Raw genomic sequence first — 17,892 nt, forward strand, 5'->3', positions numbered from 1 at the left:
GTAACTCTAACTCTGTACACCAGCTTACACTAACTTCATAATTAATTGTGTATTATATCACAATTAGAAATATTTTAAAAGAGGTAGAAAAAAATTGTTTAATACATTGCTTTTTAATTTTACAATATAAAAGTTGCTGGTAACTTTCAGAAAGGAGAAGCTTGATGATTGCAGTTAGATAATTAATTTTTTAAAAATCAAGAAATATATTTAAGGAAAATACACACTTCTTTGGAAAAAGTTGATTTTAAAAGAAGGAGAGAAGTTAGAAACTTCAATTCAAGTATAAAGTGAAGAGGAAACTCCATGCTTTGAAAGTTTTCTTACATTTTAAAAGTGGGAAACAGCCAAGTGTAGGTGGCTGAGTCCTGTAATCTTAGCTATTCAGGAGGATATTCAGGAGATCTGAGGATCTTAGTTTCAAGCCAGCCCAGGAAGGAAAGATTGTGAGGTAGCTCTTATCTAATACTGTTTGTATCACATATTGAATAAGGGAGCAAAGAAATGTTTCATAGAAATGTAAAAAGAGGGAAAAATCAGGAATTCAAAGAAAACTTGTAAAAAGTTAGAAAAGAGATCTGACTAAGGACAGGAATGGGAATTGGAGTTGGGGGGTGGGGGGATGAGGGGGGCTGGGGAGGGTGGAGATGGGAAGGGATAGAAAGAGGAAACAAAGGAGGAGGCAGCAATGCTTGATAAGAAATGTACTCATTACCTTGACCATGTAATTGTAACCCCTCTGTATGGTATTTTCACAATAAAAAAAAAGTGGGAAAAAAAGGCTACAGCATGTGTCTCACTGAGAAGAGATAGATATTCAAGTTTAAGGTTAGGAAAGTTTATTTCCTTTTTTCTTTTTGGGGAAATTTAGAAAAGAAGGAAAGAAAGAAAGGAAGAAAGAAAGGAAGAAAGAAAGAAAGAAAGAAAGAAAGAACGAAAGAAAGAAAGAAAGAAAGAAAGAAAGAAAGAAAGAAAGGAAGAAAGAAAGAAAGAAAAAGAGAAAGCTTTACAACGTTGGTGCGGGGAGGGGGGGGGAGGGAGGCTGGGAAGGGATGTGAAGGGTAACAAAGGAGGAGGCTGCAATGCTTGATAAGAAATGTATGCATTACCCTGCCCATGTAATTGTAACCCCTCTGTACAGTATGTTCACAAAAAAAAATAAAATTAAAAAAAAGAAACAGAAAAAAAAAGAAAACAAAAAAAAGAAAGAAAGAAAGAAAGGAAAGATGGAAGGAAGGAAGGAAAAGGAAAAGAAAGGAAAGAAGGTAGGAAGGAAGGAAGGAAGGAAGGGAGGAAGGAAGGAAGGAAGGAAGGAAGGAAGGAAGGAAGGAAGGAAGGAAGGAAGGAGAAAAGAAGTAATAAATAATGCCTTTGTAATGTATTACATCAAGGGAAGGAAGAAATAGCCCTACAAATACTGTATTCTCTTGAAACTAACAGAAATCTGAATTAAGTATTTTGAAAGATATTAGCACAAAGTGACAAGACACTAAAAATCTACCAGATTAACCTGAATATAATCTCTAGAAACAATAAATGAATTTAGATAGCCAGAGAACATTTGACAGAATTTAGATTTGAATTTCTTAGATATAAAGAAAGGTTGTTGTAACCACAGTAAGATTCTAATAATAAAAATTTATCATAAAAGGTATGAGAAATTACATGAATTTATATAATCTAGCAAAGAATACTAATATACTTAGATTAATTACTAAATATGTGGCACTTAAAAAGTGTTCAGATATAAGAAACACACACGCAAGTACACAACACAAACACACAAGCCCTATGTAGTTATAAAATATTTAAGGCAAATGAAAAGGATACTTTAGATTTTAGAAAATCAATGCAAAGCAATTTTATAAGTAAATAATGTTGCAAAAGCACTAAAATAAAAAGATGGAACATATTGATGGCAACTAGAAAAAAAATAAGAGTTCCATTCATCACACAGAAAACGATTGAGTCACTAATATCTTCAAAACACATCCTTGGTATTGTATATATATTTATCTGCATTAGGAAAGGGAGGGGAACAACAGAATGGTCAGAGAAATGACAAGGTGACAATGCGTTATTTACAAGACAATATGTTGGAAATGATCTGTGCAACTTGCAGAGGGTAGGGGAGGATTGGGAAGGAGAGGAAGTGGGAGAAATGAGGGAAGAGATAACAAGTTTGACAAGAAATGCACTTATTACCTTACTTATGTAACTGTAACCCCTCTGTGCTTCATCTTGACAATAAAAAATAAAAATAAAATAAAATCATAAATAAACACACACCAACCTGGATAAAAATGGCTATAAACAACACAAGGAAAAAAAATATGGTAATAGATATTATCCAAGTTACTTACTTTTAAGAAGTGCTATTAAAAATGAATTCAGGGAATAAAGCATACATAATAATAAAAATATTCTTCCAACTGACATAGTAAGGGAATATAAAATAAAGAAGCAAGGGATCAATGGATGTTAGAACCCTGATTCCAGTGCTCAATAAAAAGGATCAGAAAGGTTGTCATCCATAGATAAGACACCAGTCATGATTATTTTTAGCATCTAACAAATAAGAAAGCTAGAGAAAAATTTTGTGTACAATATCTAAAAGAAATGTAGAAAAAAATCAATTAATGGATTCTAACATTAAATCATGAACTTGGGGATAGAGGGTATTGTTAGGAATAAATGAATATAGAAAAAAGGATCCATGGCAAGAATGTCCACAAAATAAAATACAAGAAGATAAGTGCAACCTGCTTTGGACTAGTACAAAGGAGGAACACAGGAATGGAGGAAGGGAGGATGAGCAAATGCAGGCCTTATATTCTATATGCACTATGTACAACTGCACTATGTAACTTGAAGGTAGAGATAGGAAGGAGAAAATAGGGAAAATGATGAAAGGGATGACATTGATTAGGGTATTGCACTCATAACCTGACTTTCAGAATTCTAACCCCTTTATACAAATACTTCGTAGTAACTTAAATAAAAACAGAAACATAAACAAAAATATAAATTCAACAAAAATAAATGATGTACAAATAAAACACAAGATGGAAACACAAAATGATTATTTCTTTCACTAAAACATTTCAAACAATAGTGAAATTATGAAATGTGAATTGAACAAGGAAAATTAAAAATATAATAGACAAGTCCTTTAAATAGCTATGTAGTATTTTTTACAGTTTTATAGGAAAGTTTCTATAGGTTATTTCTTGAAACAAATAAATGTTTACATAGAGATATATACTTGTACTTTCAAGCATACACACACACACACACACACACACATATAAATTTAAGAAATTACCTTCACTTTCTTCTGCTTTACTGCTTGGAATTTAAGCAAAGGGAAACTTAAAGCATTTTCTGAAAATATATTATGTTACTATGTTTCCTCATGAGCAAAGATTTATCGATATTTTCATTTAGTCAATTCCTATCTCTTTCTATTCAGCATCTGTAAGAAGAAATATATCTGTCAAAATTTACCCAATATTATGTCACAGGTGAATTTTTCCTATCTCTTTAAATGTCTTAAGGAGGAACTTAGGTGAGATGACCAATTAGCATCAGCGAGATTTTTCTCTCTTAAGAAATTCCATTAATACTTTCTTATATCAAGTGCTTTACTACTGTACAGAAGTATTGCTTTATAAACATAATACACAATAATATATTTATTGTGTATATTTTAGGTTTGCTAAATAATGTTATGGAATGCATATTGGTGAAATGATTTCTAAAGACAAAAAGGTTAATAATAATATTTTTTTTTGAGAGAAACTTTAGAAAGGAAGACAAAGGTTGAAAATTGTTTAAACTAAATTGTGCAAATGATTCTAACAGTGAACTCAATTAATTAATATGATAATTTTGGCTTTGGACCTTCTTTAGCTAGTCAGATATTATAATTCTTTTTATGGAGAGATATATATTCTTTAGATTTTTTATTGCATATTTTTTTGACTGTGTGCCTCTCCTGGGGTTTGAACTAGGGGCCTAGGAACTGTCCAAAGCTATTTTTGCTCAAACTTAGACCATTCTACCACTTGAGCTGCAGCTCCATCATTGGTTTTTTGAAGGTTAGATGAAAATCTCACAGACTTTCCTGCCCAGGCTAACTTTGAACTAGGATCCTTAGATCTCCATTTTCTGAGGAGCTAGGATTATAAATATGAGTCAGGGAATCCAGCTGCAAATATTTTCAGATTGGTTATTTTTTTATTTTTGTAGTGCTACTAGGATTTGTGCTCAATGTTTCAAGCTTCCAGAACAAATACTGGGTCACTGGAGCCATATTCCCATGCCTCCACTAGATTTTATACTTTTAACTGGAGGTTTGATGTCATTTCTCTGGCAAAATTCACTTCATTAGTAGGAATTAAATATAGCTGTTTTACAGTGAATGCAAACATGAAGAATGTAATGAAAGCAAGTACCTACACTGATTTCCATTTTTCTTTATGCATTTTTGTCAGAATTTACACCCAGATGGAGTACTGTCCAGGTCTGCATTGTAGATCATTTTGCTTTGGTCAATGTTCTTTACTTATCTCTATCTTTCTTATGGAACTTGGCCTTACAGTAATCACACAGTTCTTTTTTATGGTTAATGTACTTTCCAGTGATTGGACTCATGACTTCTAAGGTCTCCTTCTGCTTCAGGACATCTATAGGGGCTTATTGACCTACAATGAAAGACGTAGAGAACCCCATACCTGATGGTAATCATTATATCCACAAACTATGTATTCGACATTTACAACTACAGTTTGTAATCAGCATGAGAACTTCAACCACATGGATAAGCTTAAAATGATTACCAAAACAGGAAGAATGAATTTGCAATCCAAAACTCCTCAAAGAAACAAAATGAAAGAGACATGGAAGGGCTATGTGGTCCAGAATATGTTCTCAATGGTATTTTTAAAATTATGTTCAATATCGATGCTATTAAAAGAAAGTATTTAAACAAACCTTGCAAAAGCAATTTATCCAGCAGTATTTAGAAGATGAAACAGGATCAGAGACACATTCAGGAATTATGTATTCTGACTTTTGAATAGAAAGTTCATTTTCTATTCAAGAAGTGCCTTCTAGGGCTTTCATTGTCTAATAACTACGATTCTACAAGTACAAGAAAATATGAACTGGGCGCTGGTGGCTCATACTTGTAATTCTAGCCACTCAAGAGGCTGAGATCTGGGGATCGCGGTTCAAAGCCAGCCTGGACACAAAAGACTGTAAGACTCTTATCTCCAATACACCACTCAGAAAACCAGAAGTGGTGCTGTGGCTCAAGTGGTAGAGCACTAGCCTTGAGCTGAAGAGCTGAGGGACAGCGCCCAGGCCCAGAGTCAAGCCCCAAGACCGACAAAAAAAAAAAAAAAAAAAAATCAATCCTCTTCACATCGGAAACAAGGGTTACTACAGTTAATCACATGGGGATTTTGTCCTATGAGATATTGATGTACAGGTTGGTGAGAGGAACTGACAAAGCCAACCACCTTCCTCACATTAGTGTCTGACAATTAGGTCACAGGTGAACATTTATTTTAGTGAGCTGAAATTCTTCTGGAAAAATCTAAACCAGTTCGGTCTCATGTGAGATTCTGTCATGTAATGAAATTGTTCTGGTTCCAGCATGAAGGGTTATTGTTAAAAAGTAGGAATGAGAAAGCCTATAAATTTTTAAAAATCTGTTATTCTCTACAGTGAGATATTTCTCACAAGCATATAAAATCCACTGTTGTGATTGTGGTCAGTTCTTACCTATATTCTAAAATGAGTTAATTTTTCTTCTTTTTAGAAAATGAATATGACTCTGCTATATTACAATTACTCTAATTTTACATGATCCCATGAACATTTCTACCCATGAACATTTCATGAGATATTCATATTTTATTTTTATAATCTGCATGGATTTTCCAAAACAATAAGCAGTTACTAGAAAATGAAACAAAATAAAATCTTTTTAAATTATATATTCAAAAGTCCTTTGCTTTTATATAATTTTACTAAATTGAGAGTATTTTCTCTGCATTTTTTGTTACTAACATATTCATAATACTAGGGGAATTTATTGCTGGTAAAGAGGTTTTCTTTAATCTTTTCTTTTTGAATTTAGCATGGATTTGCAATAAGAAGGAATTTCACTCTGATATTTTCATTTATGCACACAGTGTACTTAAAAAAAAGGCACTTCCTCCCTCTTTCTATTCCCTTTTCAAACATCCTTTGGAGGTTTCATTACACCATCTTCATGTAATGTAATGCAAATGTAGTGTTTTTCCATCATCTTGTACATTCAGAATTCCCTTCTTTCTTCCCTCCTCCTGCTGTCACTCTCCCAGACAGTTACTCCTTTGACATTCATGTCACATTATGATTACTACCATCATCCTCATCAGAAGTTGATACTCCAAAAAAAATTGAGAACATAAGATATCTCACTTTTTGAGTTTAGCTTATCCCATTCAACATGAGGAAGTCCAAATCCATCCATTTCTCTGCAGTTGACATAATTATATTTTACTTTATGATTAAATATTAGTTTATGGTACACATGTGTTACACATAAATACATAAATAAAATACACACTTATATGTACACATATATATTTACATGCTTATCTGTATAAGCATGAACCCATATAAGCAAATGCATATATACACATATTTTTTTCTTTATTTATGCAGCAATTGTAGTTGCTGACATCTTGGCTGATATTACAGTACAACCATGATTATTCAGGTATCATTCTTAAATATTGATTTATATATATGCCCAATAGTAGAAAGGTAGGCAATAGTAGTATCTTGGGGTCATGTTTTTAGCTTTGTAAGTACCTAAAAAACTAATTACCATAGAGGTGGTATTGGTTTATATTATCAACAATAGTGATTGGGTTACACAGTCTAACATCTTTCCTAGTATTTCTTAATGGCTTTCTTGATTATTTCCTAGTATTTCTTGCCCCTATAACTATGGCAAGAAAGAAACATTGTATCATTTTATTTGCATTTATTTATGGCTGCAATGTTGAATATCTCTTCATATAGTTATAAGCCATTTTTATTTATTGTGAGAACTGTTGAATTCACTGACTCATTTATAACTGGATTATTTGTTATTTTATTGTTCAATTACTTGTCGTTTTCACTGGATCTTAATCCTTTATCAATTGAATGGCTATAGTGTTGCTCTCTTTAACTATGCAGGAGCTTTTATTCTTCTTCCATATGAAACTTTGCATTGATTTTTGTATTTCTGCAGAGAATAACATTTGAACTTTGGTGGATGTTACTTTGACTCCGTAGAACACTTGCTTTTTGCTTATTTATTATTTTATTGTTTGTTCATTGTTTATTTATGTAGTTGGAAAAAGGGATTACCATTCAACATCAGTTTGTAAGTGTAATTCATCTTCATCATTATCACCCCTTTCATCATGGTGTGGCCATTGACATGATGTTAATTCTTACCATCTATGAAAAGAGGTGATATTTCCATTCCTGATTTCTTCTTCTATTTCTTTTTTTTTTGTAATTTTTTTATTGTAAAAATGTTGTATGGAGGGGCTACAGTTACATGTGTAGGGTAATGTGTATATTTCATAGAGAGCATTGATACCTCCTCTTTTATTTTCCCCCTACCATCACTTTCCTCCCCACCTCCCCAACTTGTCCCCTCCTCGATATTGTACCATTCGTTTTCAATATAGTGTCCTGTAAATCTCGTCATCACAATGGGTCAGCCTGCATCCCCATTTAATCATTCTGCAATATCCCTTCCCCTCCCCATATTACAAAAATGTGTATAAAAGATGAAGAACAACAGGCATCAAATCCAGTGAAAACAAGGGTTATACCATGGGGGAAGAACCTACAATAGAAATAACAGAATCACATAGTACATTGTAAATACATTAAAACCACTAGCAAGAAAGAAAGAAAGAAAGAAAAACAAAAAACTGTTGTGTCTCTGTCTTAGGGCATATTTTGCTTAACATTATCTCATATGGTCATATGTACATGACCTTTGAACTTCTGTGGTTGTCTAGATGTGCACTAGTCACTGCAAACAAGGGAAACCTTGGAATCTATGTTTCTTTGGACCTGGCTTACTTCACTAAATATAATTTTTTCCAAGTCTTTCCATTTCCTAACAAAATAGGAAATGTCATTCTTTCTGATGGAGGCATAAAATACCATGTGTGTGTGTGTGTGTGTGTGTGTGTGTGTGTGTGTGTTTTGCATTTTCATGCAATCCCTTTTGTCCAACCTTTCTTTGATTTGTTGTGCTTCTGGGTCTTTATTAAGAAAACTTCGGCCTGTGCCAAGGATCTCTAGAGTTTCTCCTATTCCTTCCTGTAATGTTTTCATAGAATCTGCTTTTATTTTGAGGTCTCTAATCCATTTGGAGTTGATTCTGGGACAGGGTGATATATATGTATCTAGTTTTAGTTTTCTACAAGTGTTTAACCAATTTTGCCAGCACCATTTACTGAAAAGGCTGGTAAGTTTGAGAATCTGAAAGATATGGACAAATTTCTAGCAAATATTGACATGCCCCAACTAAACCAAGATGATTTAAAACAACATAACAGACCCATATCAAGTTCTCCCACCCAAGAAATCCAAGACCGGAAGACCGGATGGATTTACAGATGAATTCTACAAGGCCTGCAAAGCAGAACTCTCACTAATACTCCTCCATCTCTTTAATGAAATTGAAAGCAAAAATTCACTGCCACATGCTTTTTATGAAGCCAGCATAACCCTCATCCCAAAGCCAGGCAGGGACTCATCAAATAAAGAGAACTATAGACCCATTTCTTTGATGAATATTGACACAAAACTTCTCAACACAATCTTGGCCAATCACCTTCAACAACTCATCAAAAGAATCATACACCACGATCAAACAGGAATCATTTCCGGGATGCAAAACTGGTTCAATAAAGGAAAATCAATTAATATAATTCATCACACCAACAAGAGCAAGGATAAGAACCACATGGTTATCTCAGTAGGTGCAGAAAAAGCATTTGACAAAAACTAGGAATCCATGGAACATTTCTGAATATAATAAACGCTATATATGACAAACCTACAGCTAGTATTATACTTAATGGTGAAAAGTTAAAGCCATTTCCTCTAAATTCAGGAACAAGACAAGAGTGTCCCCTCTCCCAACTCCTCTTCAACCTAGTATTAGAATGCCTAGCTACAGCAATAAGACAAGATGCAGACATAAAGGGGATCCAAATGGGAAGGGTGAAGTAAATCTCCCTCTTTGCAGTTGACATGATTTTGTATTTAAAGAACCCCATGGATTCCACTCCCAAGTTACTTGAGCTGTTTGGAAACTTTGGCAAAGTAGCAGGGTATAAAATTAACCCTCAGAAATCAATGGCTTCCCTGTATGCCAATAATGAGAAGAGCACGGCTGAACATAGGAAAGCAACTCCATTTGTAATAGCCTCACAAAAAATAAAATACTTAGGAGTTAACAAAAGAGGAGAAGGATCTGTATGATGAAAACTTTAAAAACCTGAAAAAGGAAATTAAAGCAGAACTAAGCAAGTGGAAAAAACTCCCATGCTCCTGGATTGGGAGGGCTAGCATCGTGAAAATGGTAATGCTTCCCAAGGCTATCTACAAATTCAATATGATACCTGTCAATATTCCAACTTCATTCTTCAAGGAAATAGAAGGGGCAATCCAAAAATTCACAATAAAAGACCCCGAATAGCAAAAACCATCCTTAACAGAAAGAAAAGTGCTGGAGGAATATCAATACCAAATTTCAAACTCTACTACAAAGCCATAGTAATCAAAACAGCTTGGTACTGGCACAAGAACAGACCTCAGGACCAATGGAACAGGACTGATGACCCAGAAATGAACCCACAGACCTATAGCCACCTAATCTTTGACACGGGAGCTAAAGAAATAGAATGGAAGAAAGACAGCCTTTTCTTTTTCTATTTCTTTCTTCCAGGCTTTTTGGTTTTCATTGTAGAAGTTTATCATTTTCATTATTATATTTATACACAGTTCCATTCTCTTCCTTTTATTTATTTTTTGAGATTATTCTGAAAGGAATTGTTTTCCTAATTTCTTTCTCAGTATGTTCATTGTTGGTATATAGAAAAGTTACAGATTTTGCTTATTGATTTTTTATGCTTCTATGCTGCTGAACTTATTAGATCTAGAAGTCTTCTAATAAAATGTTTATTGTTTTCAAATTCTAGCATTATATTTTCTGAAAATATGAATAATTTTCCCTCTTACTTCTATGTTTGTATCCTCAACTTATATCTCTTGCTTTATCACTGTGGCTAGGAAGTTCAATCTACCTGGGAATTCTTTAGGCAGGTACTTGCCATATTGCTGGGCTTAATTGGTAGTTAGGCAAAGAAATTTTGGTAACCTGTATGAACAATATTTGTTAGTTACTGTTGAAAGCTAGTAGTTACAAAATGAGAATGAAAAGATAAGTTCAGAATTCATCATTTTTTCATTATGTCTGTAGATATTTTAAGTACTCATGGAAATATTATTTTGAGATGAGAACTGGGATTTACATAATTCTTACACAATATTTTCCTTTTGGCACATGTCTTGACTTCATCCTGGTCTTAGTTCAAATACTGCCTAACCCAGATACTCTTTATGGAAATGTGATACTGCCACCCCACAAAGTATCAATGTTCATTGTTGCCTCCTCCTCCTTTGTTTCCCTTTCCCATCCCTTCCCATCTCCCTCCTTTCCCCTGCCCCCTATCCTCCCAACCAAAGTTGTAAAGTTCATTTTTCCACATAACAAATTGTACATTTCATTGTTGCAATGGGTCCACCTATATCCATATTTAAACAATTTGTTTTTTCCCTTCCCCTCCACAAATTATACCAACATCCAAAACAGTGAAAGCAGGGGTTATACCAGGGGGAGGGACATACAAAACAACAAAGAAATCATCTTATGAATATGTTAGAAACAATTGTATGAAAGCAAAAACATTTGAATACTTATCTTGGGGTTCATTTCACCTAACATCAACTTATTATGGCTTATACTTCTCATCATAGCTACTGAGAAGTCTGAGATCTGGATAATTCAGTTTTGAGACAAGCTTGTGCAGATACATTTGCTAGACTCTATTTCAGAAATAACTAGCAAAAAGTAAGGCTAGAGGCATGGCTCCTGAAATGCATCACTAGTCAATGCACAAGATTTTGCATTCAAACACCAGTATTTTAATATAAATAGATGATTATGGTGATGCTAGATAGATAGGTAGATAGATTAACAATATCTACAACTATGTATCTCTCTATATTAATGTGGGCATGTATGTATGTACGTATGTCTGTATTTATATATGTATATATGTCTGTATCTTAACATTGCAACTCACAGAAACTGAATGTAATCTCATTTGTACAAAGAACCTTTGGCTATGCAATTAAGTTGAATATTAATGAGATAATCCTGGATTTCTCAATGAGGCTTATATTAGTTGGTAAGTGTTTTTATATGAGAGAGAAGAAAAAACAGATAGCATTGGACTAAGACATATGACAACAAAGGCAGAGATTGAGATTCTGCATATATGAGCCAAGGGAAACAAGAAGGAACTGTAGGCAGAAGAGATGAGGAAGGAAAATAGGGTCAGAAATAATGAGGAGTCTTTTCTAAATCGTTTAAGGAAAATAGCCCTGATGACACATTAAGTTATGAATGCTGGACTCCAGAAGCATGAAAACACAAGGTGATATTTGTTTAAATGACAAGTTCCAGCAGCTCTAGAAAACGTATATAGTTACTGTACTTTAAAAGAACACACTCTTACCTTCCCCTCCCAAGCTCTTAGAATACAACATATAATATCTGACTATCCCTAATTCTTTAATTAATATCTAACATATAGTGGTAAATCAATAATTTGAATGAAGGGTGGAAGGGAAAGGTAGGAAGCAAGCAAGCAAGAGAGGAAGGGAGGAAAGGCAAGAGAAAATAACAAAGAAAGGAGGGAAGAATGAAAGAAGGAAAGTTGAGAAAAAGAGAACAAAAGAATGAAGGAGGATATGAAAGAAGGAAAAAGGGAGAAATTGAGGGAGAGAGGACATGGAATGCATATCAATAAAAAGTCCTTATATACATCATCTTGAGAAATCTACATTTGCTCATCTATAAGAAACAGGAAATGTGTCCTGAACACGGTCACTGAGCCCCTTGCTGACTAACAAGTCAGCTGACTAGGAAGACTGCTCAGCACCACTGTGTCACTAGCATTACAGCAAAGGACAAACATTGACCAGTAATTCTTAGCATGGCCAGCAATATCAAACCCAGCTGCTCTGAAATCCCTGCTATGCTGTTGTTTTCCTCCCAGTTCCAGGTCATACAGCCAGGACAGTACTACTACATCTGTTCACTCAGTGCCTCTTTATTATTTGTCATCCCCATAGCCTGGTGACAGCATCACTACTCAGGAGCTGATCTCCAGTGTGTAGTTCAGTTTAACAGAGCCAGTTATAAATAATCCACACTAGTGATATCATTTCTCAAACTGAAGTGCAAAGTAGGGGAGGCAAGGAGCACAGAGATTTCTTTGTGGATGTGGAGTGGCTGGATTTTGAGGATATTCCCAACACTCAGCCCTTCTGATTTCAAATGCTGCTGATGACTTGTTGCAGTTGTTAATTTCCAGAATTTAACCCTGGTAAGTCAACAATATGTATGCTTACAATATACTGTGAAAGCTCACTGATTTTTTTCATTGGTTGAATTATTTTATCATAAACCATGTATAACTTCCCAATATGTATTAAACTTGAAGTTAAGGATATTCATTTTTCAGACACCAAATAAGTCAGAAATTGCTTTCTTTCTTCCTTTCTTTCTTTCTTTCTTTTTTTTGTCAGTTATGAGGCCTGAACTCTGGGCCTGGGAGCTTTCCCTCAGTTCTTCAGTTTAAGGCTAGCACTCTACCACTTGAGACACAGGCCACTTCCAGGTTTTTCTGCTTATGTGGTGCTGAGGAATCAAACTAAGGGCCTCATGCGCGCAAGGCAAACACTCTACCACTGAGCCATCTTCGCAGCCTATTAGTATTTTCTTAATAAGTTTCTGAATGTCTAGTGGTTTAATTTCCTCTATTGTAATTTAGAGAGGAAAACGCATAGAGAAAAATAATATGGAAAGATTATTTTTGATGCCTATAAACTAGTAGATAGTGCATATCTTTAGAAGCAAAGAAATTATTTTTGATGTGTTGTCTTGTGTGAAGAAAAACTATCATAAAAAATCTAAGAAAATGTTCAACATGTGTTGATATCTACAGGCATCCAGATACATGTACATGAACAGCTGATGAAATGAATGTGTTTTAGATTTAAAATCATCATATGTCTGTCACAACCTTCCTCTGGGTTCATAATATGAATTTGTTTAATCCAAATGATATTCCATTCATAATTCCATTATTGTGGATTGACTATGACATGTGTCTCTATAGGCTCATATTTTGTATGTTTAGTTCTCAAGTGATGGCACTATGTAGCGAGGTTCTTCAATATTGATGAGACTATCTTTGCTGGAGGAATTGGAACACTGGGCAGGGTGCTGACATAGTTATATCAGGACTGTAGTCACTTTCTCACTCTTGGCTTGCAGTCCACCAAGAGATAAAGAATCTTCTCTGCAATATGCTTCCTTTGCTGTGATGTTCTTCCCGAATACTCGGGGCCAAGAACCACGGAAGTCTCTAGGTCTGGGAAGCCGAATAAATCCCTTCTCCTTTAGGTTGTTCTCTCTTGTACAGTGTTTGGTCATGGCAACATGAAGTAAACTAGCACATCTCTGCAATCATATGTCTATACTATACAATGAACTAAGTTGGCTTGAAGTTTTCCAAGTGTTCAGTTTTGGTTCCTGCTTATTTTTAATTCTCAACTCTCTGGTGAGGGACTGTGTTACAATTTTACTTCCCCCATCTCACATAATATATGCAAAACAAGTGCCAAAGACTGGCACCTGGAGTTTTATTGATTGCCTATATTCACAATTGGCTCAATCACAGGGATGTAGAGGGTAAAAGATGACAAAAGGAGTGATAAACAATCAAACAGCCAGAAACCATCATTAGCCCAATCTCTTCCTGTTGACTAAAGATCTTACTTTAGTTAACGAGGATGCAGATTAATGATACACAAACTGCTCATCCTTTGTCATTTTTCCAACGAAGCTTGGAGGGGAAAAAAGATGCCAACCTAATTATAAAAACTGATGGAAATACATAAGGACTTGGCCAATTATTCTAAGCATATTTTTAAAAAGCTCAGCTGCCTCAAGCCCTGATGAAATGAGAGCATGGGCAAAATAGCCAATCACCGAGCACAGTAAGAGACCTTGGTTTTAATGAGGAACTGAAACTTTTAGGTATCTCTGATCAGCCCAAACTATGAGACATGGAACAGAAAGCTTTTATCATCTTTGTGTTTAGAATTATTATTTGGATATGAGTTCTCCAGCCATCTCAATATCTTTAAAACATTATGTTTTTGTAAGTTTATAAACTGGTCTAAAAGTTACGATATGAAGGCTTCTTAATCACTTGTTTCCTGCCTGCAATGTTCCAAAGTTCCTTTTTATCCTAATAAGCAGATTTTGTTTTGCTTTGTTTTTTTTTGATGGAGAAAATATCCCAGTGATAGAATACTTACACAGCCTACATAAGACTCTTATTGCAGGCCTTAGAATTTAAAAAAAAATAGAAACAAATTTTTATTATTCATTTCAAATTGTACACCTGCAAAATCACACACACACAGACACACATACACACACACACAGACAAACACACAGAGACTTTTGTAGAGATACACCATATAATAGAGAGAAATTGAAAGGAAAAATCCTAATATTCCAGTGATTCTTTCTAGGAATTGAAGTAAAGTAATAGTCCAAAGTTCTTCACAACCATACTTTACTGCATTATACCACCAACAACTACAGCTTTTTATGTGTTACTATCACTTGGTACTCAAACACATTTTCCATTCTTGTTTCCCTTATAACCACCTCTTCTATAGAACAAATCACCCTACTCTCTGTTTTCTATCTAGATATAGCAATTGAGGGATAGCAACACAAATCAGAGACAACATGTGAGAAAGTGTGGGGTGTTTATTCTACAGAATCAGGTTTCACAGTGTTGTATCAATGTTATTCTTCCACACAAAGCCTAAAGTGCTAAGAAGAGTCCTTCTCCCATATCTGCAGTGTTTCTGAGCTGAAAAAATGATTTCTTCTTCTCCTGTCATGTCCTGTGGCTTTCTCCATTTCAAATCCCTGGATGGCTTAATGTTCTATTCTATTTTCGCTATATGGACCATGCTTCTGTAAATAGTCACATTACTAAAAATTCCAGTGACCTGATTGGATCTGCACTGTTTCCTGCTCAGAACTGGCCTTAAATTGTTTTCAGTAATGTACTATCCCTGTATTCTTACATTACCGTATTCATTTCTTTTATGATTCTATTTAGAAAACACTTTTAATTATCTTTATGTATTTTTTTTCTCTAGGAAGCCTTGATTTCCTTGATTAGGAGCTTTATACAATGCCTGATAAATGTGCAATGAAAAAATGAATGAATGAATGAAAGAACAAATTTGGAATTCCTTTCCTTATCAGCTAAAATTTTATATTGTGTTAAAAGCATCTTCTTTTTCCTGAGGCTATCTATCATTTGGTTTAAAATATCAAGATATTGTTTTATTTAAGTCACACTATGTCCAGAGGAAAATAGCCTGGTTCCTATATCTGTTAACATTAAAAAAGGCCTTCAGGGTAGTGCCTATGAAAACTTCACAAAAGAAGAAAATAATATTGTAAATATGGTAAATTGGGTTTATTTTGAACTGTGTCCCAAATAATTAACATTTATTTAGTACTTGTCATTTTCATAGTTAATTGATTTATACTATATCTGTGGTATCGCAAATTTCCAATGAGTGGAAGAGGACCTTGTATAAATTAGGGGTGTAACCAAAACTTCAGAACGGATGCAAGACAGCTGATAGCTAACAGATCTGTACAAGGACAGGTCATCTCAAATTACCACAAATAATTTAATTTGTTTAAGGAGTGCAAGTTATTTTCAGTGTTCCACATCTCATATCAAATATTCTGAAATTGCTCTTAGTGATGGCGAATCCTACATGGTAAGACTAACATGCAAGTGAACATGCTTGGTTTTTTGTTTTCCCTAGAGTGTAGGTGAGATCCATTGAACAAGTAAGGCTACAGGAAGAAATTAGATCTTTCATAGAAGTAGCATTTCCTTCTTTTCACCCTGACATTTCTCATAGAAATATCTTTCCACTGCCAAGAGGAATAAGCAGAAAACTAAACAAAGTGTGGGGGTGATTCTGGATTGGTTGTTAATACTATTAAAGCAGAACTTAATTTAACTATATAATTTGCATTGTGGTTGTCACATATTACCAAATTCTTCTATTGCATTCTTGTAAAAAGCCTTTAAAATAATATTTTCTACATTTTATCCGAAAATATAATCACATGTGAACCTTAACTTCAGGAATGAGTTACTTATCTTTTAACTTATAGATCTTGACTTGTGGATAGCAACCCACCTCCCCTGGGGAATATTTTACAATCAATAGAGACATTTGGCGTTATCACATTTGAGGGTATCATAGTATTGAGTATTGTAGCATAGAACAAGAGATATAAATTTCCTATCATGCCCAGAATAGCTCTCCACAAAGAATTCTCTCACTCCTATGAAGGAGATTTGTTTTCATGTGTGAAAGTAGAATGATGGAATCTGTTGAAATTGGTTTAGGAAGCTGGCAAAAGTGTAAGGAAGAGTGAAATAAAGGATGAGATTAGTTAGGATATATTGTCTACATACAAGGAAGTGTCACAATAAAATATTCCCTGAATAATTAATGTATACTAATGAGAGAAAGAGAGAGGGACAGAGAAGAGACAGCAGGAAAGAGAGAGAATAATTCTCTGACCACAAATGTCAATAACAAGGTTTAGAAGCTTTTATTGTAAACTAGTCTCATTTTTCTTGCCAGGTACTGTTTCAAATTAAGCCATAATAAAATTTAAGCCATTGACTTAATAGAAGACATTAAGTAATATTAGGGGTTGTTTTTCTATACTCTTAACAAGAAACAGCAGAGGGATAAGATATAAAAGTAAAATAATTTTAGTTTATGTGACCTAATAACCTTCTCCTTTATGTTTATGTTTCTGCTGCTTACATCTGCAAATACCTGCTCCTGGTTCACCCCATAAACATGTGTGTTGACACTGGGGACATGTGAGTTAAAGTCAGGAAGGTTGGAGAAAGGCATTAAGTTGAGAAAAAAAGTAAGCTATGAAGGCACAAAAGTTGTCTGGGTTAGCTAGGAGAATAAAGCCACGTGGTAAAGGAAGAAGATACAAGAGAGGAATGTCGTATAATAGGAAGCAATATATACTTGAGTCCATGGAGGTGATTAGACACATCTCATTTTATTGAACAAAAGGACAAGAATTTTCTCTAATACATGCTCAGTGTTTAGTAAACATTGTGCTTCTTTTGAAAGAGGCATTGTCTATTCTTAGGCTTCTACTTCCATTAAACTTCTATCACAAAATCCCAAATAATCCCTGGAGAAAACTGCCTGAACTCCCATTTCCTTAATTCAGGCCTGTCATAGTGGACTTTTTGCTTGTTCTTGACTTCAGAATCTTGGGCCTGATTTCCACTAGCTATTTTGCTCACAGATTATTTCCAAGAGAAGGAATTACTTCCTGTTGTATCAATCATTTCTAGG

The sequence above is a fragment of the Dipodomys spectabilis genome, unplaced genomic scaffold, assembly GCF_019054845.1.
Source record: "Dipodomys spectabilis isolate Male_0828 unplaced genomic scaffold, ASM1905484v1 ptg000137l, whole genome shotgun sequence".
Taxonomy (NCBI): Eukaryota; Metazoa; Chordata; class Mammalia; order Rodentia; family Heteromyidae; genus Dipodomys; species Dipodomys spectabilis.